This window comes from Neophocaena asiaeorientalis, unplaced genomic scaffold, assembly GCF_003031525.2.
Source record: "Neophocaena asiaeorientalis asiaeorientalis breed wild unplaced genomic scaffold, Neophocaena_asiaeorientalis_V1.1 scaffold134, whole genome shotgun sequence".
NCBI lineage: Eukaryota > Metazoa > Chordata > Mammalia > Artiodactyla > Phocoenidae > Neophocaena > Neophocaena asiaeorientalis.
The window spans coordinates 30,527,059-30,543,142 of NW_020185339.1; the positions used below are offsets into that span (position 1 = coordinate 30,527,059).

General features: G+C 42.1%; 1 protein-coding gene across 2 annotated transcripts in view; it reads right to left on the reverse strand.

The window, feature by feature from the left end:
• Nucleotides 1-15,755, reverse strand: part of PCED1B (PC-esterase domain containing 1B) — a 29,337-nt gene extending 13,582 nt beyond the window's left edge. The window contains exon 1 of one of the 2 annotated variants that reach the window (XM_024736670.1): nucleotides 15,574-15,755. The gene's annotated coding sequence lies outside the window, so the exon portion shown is untranslated. Of the gene's footprint in view, nucleotides 1-11,762; nucleotides 11,945-15,573 lie in introns of those variants that run through there. The other variant, XM_024736667.1, reaches the window with a different exon arrangement.
• Nucleotides 15,756-16,084: the final 329 nt, after the last annotated feature.

Below are 16,084 nucleotides of genomic sequence, written 5' to 3' on the forward strand. Positions count from 1 at the left end.
AGCAAGGGGCCTCAGCCACAGGCCTCAGGTAAACACAGAAAGTGGCAAGAGCCAGGACGCCTTCTCTCCCGCTCCATTCGAAACCAGCAGGTGACGGAGGGGGAAAAGGGAAGTGGTCCTCTGATTGATTAGATAAGCTCAGAGCTTTGTTTTGTTTTGGAAGGACCTGATTTGGAAGAGGAGGAAAATCATATCACATCCCCTACAGATACCAAGACAAAAGGGACGGAGGAAATCAATCATAAAAAAAGAGAAAATGAAGTTTTAAAAGTTCTCCCCAAATGGCGAACCCTCTAGAGGTGTGTCAAACATTTTAGGATAGAATGTGTCTCCACTACATTAAATGGTATAAAATACCTAATGAACAAGAGTAACAGATTCCAAAATGGTCCTGAAATACATGCCCTTCATGCCTACGTTGTTTTTGTATTTAATGCTATGTTTTAGGTAAACTGGCCGATAAAGCAACGCAGTTGTCTTTTTTTGAAAAATACCAAGTTTACTTCACTGACTGCTCAATGTATGGCTTAAAAATTAATCCTACACATTACCCATTGTTTTGATCCTCTTATCTATAGCCACAAATCAAATTATCTCACAGTTTTTCCATGAGTTTTAATACAAGCATTATTGTGTCTCAAGGCGGGGCTGCATCTAGAACCCAGCTGATAACTTTAGTATTTTAAAATTCAGAGTAGTCTGTGACATCACTTTGAAAATGTGCCATTTATTCGATTCTAGCAATTCTATAAATGAGTTGCAAATCTAACTTTAGTATTTTAAAATTCAGAGTAATCTATGACATAATTTGAAAACTTGCCATTATTTGATTCTTGCAATTCTATAAATGAGTTGCAGATCTTTCCAGCTCTCTAAATTCCAGCTAGTGTGTACTTTGTGAGAATAAAAGAACAATTTAGAGGATGACTAAAATTCACATAATTATCCTAAGACCAGAGAATAGAGGAGCTGTAATAATGCAAATGATAATCTTGCTTGTACTCTTTAAATTTAAAATGAATATTTTTGAGACCAAGCAACAGATTTTCCAACGATTTTCTTACTTCCAAGAACTTATTATGATACATGGAGACAGTTATGATTGCTATCCTGGCCCCATTTCATGTTCCGTAGCTCAGTGAGCTGCCTTTCTCATCCACCAAACCTGGCTTTCTCCTAAAAAATAATGAGAACTACCCATGTATAATGTTTTACACTGAGAATGTGCTATCTCGCAACAGATCTCAGTACATAAAGTAAGCCAAGCTCTAATTATTATCATCACTTTGTAGATGGTGAAACTGAGGCCCTGGGAGAGCTTAAGTGACTTAAATCCCCTCGGTGATCAGCATAGGATGGAGTGCTTCCGTCTGCAGGGAGTCATCGTCGCCTCCCTCTGGGGGCTTGGGGAGTTGGGGGGCGGGGAAGGCCAGACAGGGCCCACTGCCCGCATTGTGATTCTCACATCTTTCTTATTTCTAGAAGCTATTTAATGCACATGGCACAAAACTTCAGAAGGTACAACTGGTATATGAGAGAGAAGTAAGTCCCCCTCCCTTTCTTGTTCCCTAATCCCTCATTTTTCTTTCTGGAAACAATACTCTCATCAGCTTCTTGTCTATTCTACCAGAAATATTCTATACAGATATTCTATATCTCTCTGAAATATTTTATTCTCTTTCTTCTTTCTGAGAGTCAACTTCCCTTTTCACTGAAGGCAGTTGTTTGGAAAGAATATGAGCATCACTTAGAACCAATGTTAAACTGCAGAAACTGATCTTTGGTAAACTGATCACCCAGAATGTTCCAAACACTCAAATGTTTTCAAAAAACTCAAGACTCACAACAGCCTGTAAAGGGAGGTGGACCGCTGTCCCTGTGGTGTGCTATCCCATCTGGGGACCACTCAGAAACCCTGATCTTTTTTTTTTTTTTTTTTTTTTTTAGGGGCCTCTCACTGTTGTGGCCTCTCCCGTTGCGGAGCACAGGCTCCGGACGCGCAGGCTCAGCGGCCATGGCTCACGGGACCAGTCGCTCCGCGGCATGTGGGAACTTCCCGGACCGGGGCACGAACCCGCGTCCCCTGCATCGGCAGGCGGGACTCTCAACCACTGTGCCACCAGGGAAGCCCGCAGAAACCCCAATCTTGACTTGTGATTTGGTGACTGCATGTCTGTTGACGGTGAGGATTGGAGCCAGAGCTATAATGCTATGAAATAAAGTGAACTGTCAGATCACTGGCTTTGGGGCCAAACAGACTTGGGTTTGAAAGCTGATTCTGTCACTTGTAGCTGCATGTCTTTGGTAGTCAATTAACTCCTCTGTGACTCTGATTTTCTCATCTGCGAAACAGGGATAGAAATAAGCACTACAGAGATGCAAAGATTAAACGAGAAAAACAGACAAGAACCAGGTACACGGTGGTATATAATAAAATATACCTATATCATTAACCATGGCTCATTTATTCTTTCACTCATTCATTCAAAATAATCGTGGTAGGCAGTATTAGAGGTGCTAGGGATATCGCTGCGAATAACATGGAAAAAAAAAACACCTTGCCCTTATATAGTTGACATTTGGGCTGAGGGGAAGCAGACAATTAAAAATTAAGTAGAATAATATGTTATATAAAAGAAAAGAGGAACGTGATTGCTGCATGGGGAGGACGTAGGGACTGTGGGTTGGAATTTTAAATGGTGTGGCGACAGGGTTCATAACACTGTACCCTAGAATACAGCACCTCAACATACTAAATATTTTAAGCTGAAAGAATGTGAGAAACGGCAGGTACTGGAAGGACTCTCTGATGCCCCCTGAAGCAGGTCCTAAGACCTGTGTGGGAGGGGCCCTCTCTATACTCATAAGAAAGGAGCATCCTCATCTCTGAAGACAAAGGGACTCTGAGAGGAATTCCAACAAACTGGCCTTGTTAAGTTCCCTCTGTTCTCCGCCCTTAGCCCTTACCTTTTGTCCTATCAACCTTCATCAAACCCAGTGTGAAAACACTCAGGCTGAACCTTCCTTTAGGTCTTCATTTCCTTTGGAAGGCTACTTTATAGCTTTTCTCCTGTTAATCTGTCTTTTGTTACAGAGACCCAGCTGAGAGCCAGAAGACAGAAGGGACCAACAGTATCCAGAGGGAGGTAAGGGAGCAAACCACGTGGAAATCTGTGGGGAGAAAGCTCCAAGCAGAGAGAACAAGTAGGCGAGCGTGACTAGACTGAGTGAACAAGGGAGGGGGACACGGGAGACACACTCAGGGAAAAAGGGAGGCAGATCAAGGTCATTGAAAGGACTTGGGCTTTTATTTTGGGAGCCGTTGTGCAGGGTTTGAGATCAACACCACTTTAGTCTAGATTGTCTGGGGTAAGAGGGGAAGGAGGGGGACCAATTAGGAGGTTACTGAGTAAGGCAGGAGTTGAGCCTTAAGCCGGAATGACATTAGCCAAGGAATGAGAAAGGGTCAGATTCTGGATATATTTTGAAAATAGGGGTGGTAGGATTTGCCTGTGGAGATTAGATGGGGTGTGAGAAAAGGAGGGAAGACAATGGCTAGCTCCATGGCTCTTGGCCTGAGCAACAGGAGGGATGAAGTTACTGGATGAAGTTACTGAGATGGAGAAACTTTGGGAGAAACAGGTTTGGGGGTGGAGGGCTTGTTCTGTTCAAGATTCCTTTTATGCGTCCGTAGTCATTTGTGGAATGGGGATCTGGAGCTGAGGGGAGGGGACCAGGCTGGAGATAGCAGTTTGGTTTGGGTTTGGACGCTGTTGCCAATGGAGACGGTGAAGCTAGAGAAGAAAAGCTGTCTGAGTATTGAGCCCTGGGGCGCTCCACACCTGGGAGGTCAGGAAGAGGAGAAGCAACCTGGAAAGGGACTGAGAAGGAAGAGTCGGTGAAGCAGGAAGAAGAATGTGTGAGGTCCCAGGAGCCAAGAGAAAAACACATGTCGTGTCGAGGGAGGACTCCAAGGAGGGATGGTCTGAGTCAGAGATAACTGATAAGTCAAGTGGGATGCTTGGCCATTGGCAGGACATTGGGAACCTAGACAGAGTGGTGGGGAAAACTGCGGGTTAAGAGACAATGGGAGGAGAATTGGAGGCAGTGCCCCCCTCGAGAGGAGTTTTACTCTAAAGGGAAGCCAAGAGAGAGAAGTCAGCTGCAGGGGAAGTGGTGATAAGAGAGTTTTTGTTTCGTTTAAGATGGGGAACAATGGTAGCGTATTTGGATGCTTACAGGAATGATTCAGTAAACAGGGAAAAACAGATGCTGCAGGAGGAATGGGGAGAATTCTGGAGCCATGCCCTTGAGTTGGCGAAAGGGATGGGCTCTAGTGCCCAGGTGGAGGGCTTGGCCTTGGGTAGGAGCGTGGACAGTTCAACCAGAGATATGCCAGGGAAGACGCACGATGTGGAGGTGACAGCAGGCTGGGGTTTTCCCGATGGCTCTTTTCTCAGTGAAATAGGCAGCAAGGTCCAGGTCACCAGTTGAGCGTGAACCTGGGGAAGGTGGGATTAGAGGTTTGAGGATGGACAAGAGGTATGAAATAGTCATCTGGGAGATCAGGAGGCTGCCATTACTCAACAGTATGGAGGCCCACTTAAGGCTGGGAGCCCTTATTTCGACTAAGGATGCCCAGCAGGGGTGGCTGGTTTTCTCTAGTATGTTTTCAGCCATGTGGGTGCAGGTGCAGAGTGGGCAAGAATGGTATTTGGTCGGATTGCGGTTTTGCCTTTCAGTTTCTATTATGTTAATGTGCCACTAGAATTTTATCATTTATTTTAAACCATGATTTATTTAAAAGCAAACTCACAAAAGTGAAATATAATTTAGTGAAAAAGTATTCTGAATATAAGGGCAGAAATGATGGTTCCTTTAATATTAACAACTTTTTAATAGTTCCAGCCACAGATTAATTTAGACTTATCTTTCTACGAGCCGTTATCATTATAGCCACATTTTCTATTTTAAGGAACACTTATTTTTCTTATCTTCTTGGAACTGAGTGTTTCAAGCGGGCCAGAAATCAGCCCACTAAATATTTACTTATAAATGCACTTATTTCAGCCAGCTGGTGTGTGTTTGTGTTCAAATCAATGCCTGGTTACCTTAAAAAGAGGACCAAATTTGGCAAATCACAAAAAAATATGTGTTTTCTTTGCTTGTATGACTTTCTCTTCAAAGCATTTGCATTTAGCACTTTCAAGCACATATGAATAATTTGTTTCTTTGGGGGCACAGAGTCTTCTATGAGAGTATATTAAGAATGTTGAGGGCTTCCCTGGTGGCGCAATGATTAAGAATCCACCTGCCAATGCAGGGGACACGGGTTCAAGCCCTGGTCTGGGAAGATCCCACATGCCGCAGAGCAGCTAAGCCCGTGCGCCACAACTACTGAGCCCGCGCTCCACAACTACTGAAACCTGTGCGCCTAGAGGCCGTGCTCCGCAACAAGAGAGGCCACCGCAATGAGAATCCTGCACACCACAATGAAGAGTAGCCTCTGCTCGCTACAGCTAGAGAAAGCCCGTGCACAGCAGCCAAAAGTAAATTAAAAATACATAAATAAAAAGAAAAAAAGTTTAAAAAAAAAGAACTTTGAGACTGGATCAAAACTTCTCATGAGCTGAATTTAGTAACTGGACTCAATTCTGCACTAATTCAGTATATGCAAACTTCTGTGTTGTAGAGGAACAAGGCTAGAGCTGCTAGAGTTTGGGAGGTTACAGGCTGGCAAGAGCCCAGGTTGTGGTTTCACCAGGATGGATGGAATGAGAGGAACGGAATTTATTTATTTGTTTATTTATTAAATTTTTTTAACGTCTTTATTGGAGTATAATTGCTTTACAATGGTGTGTTAGTTTCTGCTTTATAACAAAGTGAATCAGCTATATGTATACATATATCCGCATATCTCCTCGCTCTTGCGTCTCCCTCCCACCCTCCCTATCCCACCCCTCTAGGTGGTCACAAAGCACCGAGCTGATCTCCCTGTGCTATGCGGCTTCTTCCCACTAGCTATCTATTTGACATTTGGTAGTGTATATATGTCCACGCCACTCTCTCACTTCGTCCCAGCTTACCCTTCCCCCTCCCCATGTCCTCAAGTCCATTCTCTACATCTGCGTCTTTATTCCTGTCCTGCCCCTAGGTTCATCAGAACTACTTTTTTTTCTTTTCTTTTTTTTTAGATTCCATATATGTGTTAGCATACAGTATTTGTTTTTCTCTTTCTGACTTACTTCACTCTGTATGACTGACTCTAGGTCCATCCACTTCACTACAAATAACTCAATTTCAGAGGAACGGAATTTATAGAGACCTCATTCTGTCAGGATTGCTTTAACTTTTCTGCAAACTTTCTTAGAATTTTTATGTTTCATGTGACTTCCCTATTCTGCTCCAGTGTAGCTTCATGGTTCCGAGCACGGCCTTTGCAGGCAGAAGAAATGAGTTCAGAGTCCGAAGTTTGTAATGCACAAGCTGAGTGACTTTGGGAGAGTTACTTAAGCTCTCTGGTCCAATTCCACTTGTGGAGATTGAACAGGCCAAATGCTGAGCAGAGTGCTTGGCACTTGGTCAGTGTTCAATTTATTCTAGGAGTTAGTATACATACATCCATGCTTTAGTAATATAAAATAATTACTACATTATCTTAGTAATTTAGCAGTATAAAAATAGACTTTCAGTGGCTAACTACTGAGCTTGAACCAAGGACCAGACCTCCTAAATCTTGGTCCCATAGTCCCAGAGCCACGGTTCATGAATTTCAGGAAAATCAGGAAAAATAAAAGCTTGTGAACCTTTTTCACAAAGAGTAATTTAATACCCTAGGAGAATAGGGCCCTGAATTATTTAGCAATGTCCCTCACCTCTAAATAATATTACATTTTATTAGAAGACTCCAGACTACTTGCTTAGTTTTCTGATTCCAGTCTCTCTCTCTCTCTCTCTCTTATTACCATCTTAACCATTTGCAAGTGTCCAGTTCAGCACTGTTAAGTATATTTGCACTGTTGTGAAACAGACCGTTTCATCTTACAAAGCTGAAAAACTCTATCCATCAAACAATAACTCTCCTTTTGCTGGTCTCCACACCCCCTGGGAACCACCGTTCTACTTTTCTGTTCCTGTGAATTCGGCTGCTATAGACATCTCACAGAAGTGGAATCACAAGTATTTGTCTTTTTGTGTCTGGCTCATTTCACTTAATATAATGTCCCCAAGGTTCATCCATGTTGATGTAGGTGACAGGATTTCCTTCTTTTCTCAGGCTGAATAACATCGAACATCCAGTTCTCTAAAATTCACCTGCTCACCATATCTGTAAGAACACAGCTTTGTCCAACCCCAGGCCAGTGCTTGAAGACACTCTTTTTGAGATGTTTTATGTAAGGGTCAGTTGACTTAGTTATTTATTAGTGACAACAAATTTCCTATACACAATCCATGTTGGCATAAACTATGCAAGCAAAGAGGCTCCATCCTAGACCTGCAAAACGCTAGGAGCATTTTTCTCTCACCAAGAAAAGCTGGCAAAGAATCTCCCTTTACCTTTTACATTCATGATCTGTGTTTGAAAATCTTCTCTTTAAAATGCCTTTTACTTTTCAACTTGTCATATTGGAGGGGGCTATTCACAACACTGTCACTTTTTAAAAATATGGGTATTTTGGGAATGTACGCTGATGCAGCCACTACGGAAAACAGTATGGAGGCTCCTTAAAAAATGAAAAATAGAGCTACCATATGATCCAGCAATCCCACTCCTGGGCGTATATCTGGACAAAACTATAATTCAAAAAGATACAAGAACCCCGATGTTCATAGCAGCACTATTCACAATAGCCAAGACATGGAAACAACCTAAATGTCCATCGACAGATGAATGGATAAAGAAGATGTCGTACATGTGTACAATGGAATATTACTCAGCCATAGAAAAGAATGAAATAATGCCATTTGCTGCAACGTGGATGGACCTAGAGATTATCATACTAAGTGGAATAAGTCAGACAAGGACAAATATCATATATCATTTATATGTGGAATCTAAAATATGACACAAATGAACTTATCTATTAAATAGAAACAGATTCACAGACATAGAGAGCAGGCTTGTGGTTGCAGGGGGGAGGGAGGGAGGGGGAGGGATGGATTGGGAGTTTGGGGTTAGCAGATGCAAACTATTATATATAAAATGGAAAAACAACAAGGACTTACTGTATAGCACAGGGAGATATATTCAATGTCCTGTGATAAACCATAATGGAAGAGTATGAAAAGAATGTATATATATATATATATATATATGTATAACTGAATCCCTCTGTAGTACAGCAGAAATTATCACAACATTTAAAATCAACTATACTTCAATAAAATAAAACTGGGTGTATTTTTTTTTAAATACATGCTTTTAAGTGGCATTATACATTAATTCTAACAGTGGTAGCATTATTCTTTGCTAAAACCAGAATGCTAACCCTTCATCTATTTGCATGGGAGGATTATGGATGCAATAATTTCCTTTATTTTCAAAGCTATCTGAAACTTGGTCATACCACATTTATAGAGAAGAGTTCTAATATTTTAAACATTATTTACTGTAGAATTCCTGAACTTGAAGTTGTCTTGTCCTGGAAGGTAGAAATTGCTTAATATTTTTGATGCCTGCTAGTCTTCCTTTTTTTTTTTGTTAGGTAAATCTCACTGAGTGTTTCCAGAGCCAGGCACAGTGCCTGACACCAGGGTACGGGTACGAGGCTGAGTAAGATACAGTCTTTGTGTTCAAGAGTTCCCAGTCAGTCAGGGAGAAGCACAGAAGCAGATGACTGTAATTCAATGTTGGAAGTGCAGTTACAGCCTTATGTTAGGGCATCACTTCTATCACTGAAAAAGGATTTGAAAAATCTTACTGAAGATATGAATATGATTGAAATAGCATTGTGAAAAGTGGCTTCTGGTCAGACTCTCTTCAGAAGGACATTTGCTTTATAAAGATAATGATTGCCCCAAATGGCATCATTTGTTTTACAAATCAAATGTGTATCACTATTCCATTCTACCAGTAAAATAGTAGGCTTTTAAATATGTTTCCAAATTATTATACAAAAATAATGTTATTGGCTATCTCTTATTGCTTTCCTTTCTTTCTCCTTTAGGACATTCCTGTCCTTAACACATTTTGCTGTTGAATCTCTGAAATACATTTAAAAAAATGAAGATGGAGAACTACAAATTACTTCCACTTCTCTGAATCTAGTGTTCACCAGTTTAATTAACCTAAGACTGTAGATCTTTGAATCATATGTTGATATTCTATTTTCTTAGACATGATTTCTAAGTGTTGCATAATTGTTGATCAGTCACCTGATATACTGGTATCAGAACAAAAAACTTTGTGTTTATGTTCCATATATGCATTTATTCTTGGAGATGCATGCTACTTAAATCACGGAGTAGTTTTAAAATACATGACAAAAATTCCTAAGAAGAGAGAAATGTCTCTTTGTTGCTGGTTGAATAAACTCTGCAACTATGCAAAGATCCAATTTAAAATCAGTTCTAAACTAATAAGCCTATTCCGCAAGCTTGTTCTTCTTCTCAGTAAGTGAAGCCAACATTTACTTAATTGCCACACGACAGAAATTACAAGGTCATCTGTGATTCCTCCCTTGCCTTCATCCACCTGGAGTAGAGTAGATTCTACATGCTGAACCACTGCTGGATAAGCCCCCTTCTCTCCCTACAGTCTTGACCTCAGCTCAGATCTGCAGTCTTGCTGTGGCTTCTTAATTTATCTTCCCATGTATATGGTTTTCTTCCTCCACCCCATTCTCTGACCTGCAGTCTTTGTTCTTCCTAAGACGCAGATAATACAATTTCACTTCCCTTTCATAGGCTAAATTTAACCTGCTAAATCGTGTCAAAAATTTTCTGAAAATATCAAACCTTCTGCCTTTTCTTAATCAGGTATGTTAGCCAAATACATAGCATTACCTCAGTGAGGCCTGCAGATCCCAAAGTGACAAGGCATCTGGGTTCCTTTAGATCACAAGAATACATAATAGCAAACACTTATCGAGTATACTATTCTGAGCACTTTAAGTGTTTTAACTCTTTTTACAAAGTCAGCAATAATAATTATTGCCACCATTTATTGGGAGTCTAATTTCCATCCAGACATTAGGTGTCCATTAGTTGTTACCTTTCAAACCACCATGCTGGGTTAGTGTTCCTGTCTCCAGGAGGAAGATGAAATGAGGGAAGGGGTTTCTTAGGTCTGGGCTTGCCCCAGGCCAGTCAGCTAGGAAGTAGCAAGGTCCAGAGCCAGCCAACTCCCCCTGTCCCTGCTCTCTGCCCACCCTCAGTACAGGGCACCTCACCACTTACATGCCTATAGTGGTGTCACATCAAGAAAGGTGATGGAAATCCACAAACAATAAATGCTGGAGAGGGTGTGGAGAAAAGGGAACCCTCTTGCACTGTTGGTGGGAATGTAAATTGATACAACCACTGTGGAGAACAGTATGGAGGTTCCTTAAAAAACTAAGAATAGAGCTACCATATGATCCTGCAATCCCATTCCTGGGCATATATCCAGAGAAAAACGTGATCTGAAAGTATACATGCACCCTAGTGTTCATTGCAGCACTGTTTACAATAGCCAGGATGTGGAAGCAACCTAAATGTACATCGACAGAGGAATGGATAAAGAAGATGTGGCACATATATACAATAGAATACTACTCAGCCATTAAAAAGAACAAAATAATGCCATTTGCGGCAAGATGGATGGACCTAGAGATTGTCATACTGAATGAAGTAAGTCAGAGAGAGAAAGAGAAATATTATGTGATATTGCTTATTTTCAGAATCTAAAAGGAAATGATATAAATGAACTTATTTACAAAACAGAAACAGACTCACAGACTTAACAAACTTATGGTTATGGGGGGGAAGGGTTGGGGGAAGGGATAGTTAGGGAGTCTGGGATTGACATGTATACGCTGATATATTTAAGATGGATAACCAACAAGGACCTTCTGTACAGCACAGGGAACTCTGCTCAATATTATGTAACAACCTAAATGGGAAAAGAATTTGAAAAAGAATAGATGCATGTATACGTATAACTGAATTGCTTTGCTGTACACCTAGAACTATCACCATACTGTTAATCAACTATACTCCAATATAAACTTAAAAGTTAAAAAGAAAAGAAAGGTGATGGAAATGGAAATTAAAATATTGTGGCCAAGTCAGGCAGCCTGTTTTGACTTACAACTTCTGGGGAGCAAAGCCCGGCACTAAGCTGACTTCCCCAAGTCCATTACCTAAAGTGTTACTGTTTGGGTTTCGGGGTTGTGTCTGGTGACGGCAGGCTCAGAAGTCCCGGACATATGGTGGAGTCACAGAATATTAGCCCCCAGGCTGAAGGAGAAACTGTCTCTTGCAGAGCGTGATTAACCACAGACAAATTTTAGGAGGAAGTAGCCTAAGAAAAATCTGCAAACTTTGCCTGTCGTCTGCTGAGGCTGTCAAACAAAACTAGATGAGAAGCTTCTTATTTCTTTAAGTGGGAAAGTCCTAAATCGAAAAAGCCCCCAAATGTTTTGTCTGAATAAGTTCTCTCAATGGATGTCTTAAGAACAGGCGATGTATCGTTGATGGCCAGGGGCCAGGACCCAGCTCACCAGCCTGAGGTAAGTCCTTTACCTTGTGGCTGAGTCTGTTGATGAGGGATGCATACTCACAGGGTCATGCAAGGACGATTTCCTTATTGTCCTGTCCCATCAGGGCTTAGTCCAGGAGGAAGAAAGAGAGGTTGGGGGCATGCCACACTGTCACCCGTGCTCAGAGGAGAAGAAGGCCGTTGGGAGTTCCTCTTGGCCACCTGCCGATCTGCTGGGTCACTCTCGTCCTATCAGGAGAGAGATGGTACTTCCGTCGGAGGGCTTGGGTGTGAGCAGAAGCCTCAGCCAGCTGGAGGGCATGGCCCTGTGGCCTCAGCCTGCTCGGGGAGATGGCTCAGGGCTTCCTCTTTCCTGGAGCTGATTACAGAGTCTCAGCTCTTATCTGTGCTCCCAGATGAGCCCAGCTGCTGGCTGGCTCTCCCCACTTCATCTCAACCAATCCCACACACTTTTTCAAGCCAACACTGAGACTTCCTAATCATTTCTTTTACATCTGGGGACAAAGATTTAATCTAATTTAGTCCTCAGTCTGTCACTTTGGGGCTAAAGTCCCTTTTCTTGGTGGTTGTACCACGGGATGCCTCTTAGGACCTGAAAAGATTTTTTTCCCTGAAGGTCCTCAGCCAGAGACCACCAGGGTCACCTTGGGCTACACCTTCTCCTAATGAGCTTTTGGAGAAAAGATCTGTCGGCTTTGCTGGCATCCCATTCAATGCCCCTGCCAGTCTGAGCAGTGAGACATTTTATCTGGATGCCGATGAAGCTGGCTCCAGTTCTTCTGGGCGAGTCCATCAAAGTCCCTGCCCATTCAGACAGCCATCTATTTGTGGAGGGGGACACTGGCTAAGCAGTCTATTCCCCAGAGGTGCGCTGAGATCTGGGGGTGCAGAGTGGAAGGCGGATGATTACACGCAGATCTCTTTCTTCACTTTCCTTTCCAACATAACAGGTCCTTAAAAAACCTAGGATTTTTTAAATAATTAATTAATATAAAGAGAGAGTGCAGAAAATGGAAATACAGTTTTGCCTTGTCTCCAGGAGGCTGAAGGAATTACCAAGGAGAGAGGACTCAGAGTAAAACACACCAGTCCTGCGGCCAACTATTGATCATACTATGATTCACATTTACTGAGCTCTGTTTGTGTTCCTGTCTCTGCTCCCTCCTCCCCTCCCTCCCTTTCCTTCATTTTCATAAAAAAAAACTATGGGCTCAATGAATTGCTGGTTATAACAATCTACACATAACCTCAATTACAAGGAGACGAAATGATTAGGGAGGTAACTGAACTAGGGTATTCAGATTCTTCTACACTAAGAACCACTGAATATATAGCATTAATGCTAAACTAGGAGGAAATATGATGGCTCAACTGTGGAAATCAGCTTATTTTTGGACAATGAGGCATGTAAATGAGGAGGAGAATTACAGCCACCAGAACCTTTACTTTTAGATGTCTGACCTGCCTGTCCTGGTCTGTAGGCAGTGGGGGGTTAAGGAAACTAGCAAGCACTGGGACTAATCCAGAACCTAAGACACACTCCAGGAACACCCAGATGCCTGAGAACAAGACCAGGAGTTGCAAGCTCCCGTGGCTGTAGGCTCCCGTGGCTGTAGGGATTAGACATGAGATGGAAGAGGGTACAGGAACAGGGTCTGTTCATTGTATGGACAATCATTTTGCATATTAAACATGTAGGAATAGTCTTTGTTAACTCTAAGACTTGTATAGCTGGCCCTCCGTTTCCATAGGTTCCGTCTGCATCCGTGGATTCAGCCAACTGGGAATTGAAAATATTAAAAAAAAAAAAATTCCTGAAAGTCCCAAAAAGTAAAACTTGAATTTGCCACGTGTTGGCAACTATTTACATTGCATTTGCATTGTATTAGGTATTGTAAATAATCTAGAGTATTTAAAGTATACAAGAGGATGTGCATAGGTTATATGCAAATATATGCCATTTTATAGGAGGGACTTGAGCATCCATGGACCTTGGTATCTTCTGAGGGTCCTGGAACCAATCGCCTATGCATACCAAGGGATGACTATACGTTTTGTTTTTTTTTTTTAATTCTTAAACCTCTCATATCTCGTGTTTTGCCACTTCTGATAAATATTATATATGGGAACAGAGAAATACCTCTCTACCATAAGGATAAAACAGAAGTGAAAGTATAGTGGTAAACAAAAACTTAATACTCAGCCTCAGTGTTGGAGACATTAGGGAGTAGTGGGGATTGTGGCAAACTGGAGAACACATGTACCATTTAAGTGGGCAGGAACCACTCTGCTCTAGCAGATTGCTTCAGATACTGGAGATACTCCAGATACTGGAGAATCTGGCTCCAGTATCCAGTTTTTCTTACTTCTATCTAGATAGTGAGGGAGTCAAGTTAGAGCAAACATCTGAGAATGGGGAACCACATAGAATCCTATCAAATGGGAGCAGTCGGTAGAAGAGAGGGAAGCAGTGAGGATTGCAGGAGCTACAGAAGGGCCAGAGAGAGACAGAATTCTGAAAACATTCTTGCCTTGGGAACACTTTCCCCTCTAGTTGTAGTACAAACCAGTGACAGTTTCCCAGGCGACATCCAGACTGGAATAGCCTGAAAACTCATGTCCTTCTGCGGTGCAGCATGATTTCTTGATAGGCAAATTTTGGTACCACTTCTCAGAGTATAACCAACCCAAGAAAGGAAGGTGAGATGGTGCTATTGGGTAGCAACTCCCTGTCATGGCAAATTTTAACCCTTCTGTGAAGTACACAGTTCTTAATGAATTCTCATTTCTTTGTCTTTGTAGTTCATTGAAGTCAAGTTCTCAAAGCCTGACTGCCACATAAGAATCTTCTAGGCATCGTTTTTATTTTATCTATGGTGCTTAAAACAAATATAGATACTTGGATATTTGTAACACCAATATGATATCATACTGAATGAAGAAAGTCAGAGAGAGAAAGAGAAATATTATGTGATATTGCTTATTTTCAGAATCTAAAAGGAAATGATATAAATGAACTTATTTACAAAACAGAAACAGACTCACAGACTTAACAAACTTATGGTTATGGGGGGGAAGGGTTGGGGGAAGGGATAGTTAGGGAGTCTGGGATTGACATGTATATGCTGCTATATTTAAGATGGATAACCAACAAGGACCTTCTGTACAGCACAGGGAACTCTGCTCAATATTATGTAACAACCTAAATGGGAAAAGAATTTGAAAAAGAATAGATGCATGTATACGTATAACTGAATTGCTTTGCTGTACACCTAGAACTATCACCATACTGTTAATCAACTATACTCCAATATAAACTTAAAAGTTAAAAAGAAAAGAAAGGTGATGGAAATGGAAATTAAAATATTGTGGCCAAGTCAGGCAGCCTGTTTTGACTTACAACTTCTGGGGAGCAAAGCCCGGCACTAAGCTGACTTCCCCAAGTCCATTACCTAAAGTGTTACTGTTTGGGTTTCGGGGTTGTGTCTGGTGACGGCAGGCTCAGAAGTCCCGGACATATGGTGGAGTCACAGAATGTTAGCCCCCAGGCTGAAGGAGAAACTGTCTCTTGCAGAGCGTGATTAATCACAGACAAATTTTAGGAGGAAGTAGCCTAAGAAAAATCTGCAAACTTTGCCTGTCGTCTGCTGAGGCTGTCAAACAAAACTAGATGAGAAGCTTCTTATTTCTTTAAGTGGGAAAGTCCTAAATCGAAAAAGCCCCCAAATGTTTTGTCTGAATAAGTTCTCTCAATGGATGTCTTAAGAACAGGCGATGTATCGTTGATGGCCAGGGGCCAGGACCCAGCTCACCAGCCTGAGGTAAGTCCTTTACCTTGTGGCTGAGTCTGTTGATGAGGGATGCATACTCACAGGGTCATGCAAGGACGATTTCCTTATTGTCCTGTCCCATCAGGGCTTAGTCCAGGAGGAAGAAAGAGAGGTTGGGGGCATGCCACACTGTCACCCGTGCTCAGAGGAGAAGAAGGCCGTTGGGAGTTCCTCTTGGCCACCTGCCGATCTGCTGGGTCACTCTCGTCCTATCAGGAGAGAGATGGTACTTCCGTCGGAGGGCTTGGGTGTGAGCAGAAGCCTCAGCCAGCTGGAGGGCATGGCCCTGTGGCCTCAGCCTGCTCGGGGAGATGGCTCAGGGCTTCCTCTTTCCTGGAGCTGATTACAGAGTCTCAGCTCTTATCTGTGCTCCCAGATGAGCCCAGCTGCTGGCTGGCTCTCCCCACTTCATCTCAACCAATCCCACACACTTTTTCAAGCCAACACTGAGACTTCCTAATCATTTCTTTTACATCTGGGGACAAAGATTTAATCTAATTTAGTCCTCAGTCTGTCACTTTGGGGCTAAAGTCCCTTTTCTTGGTGGTTGTAC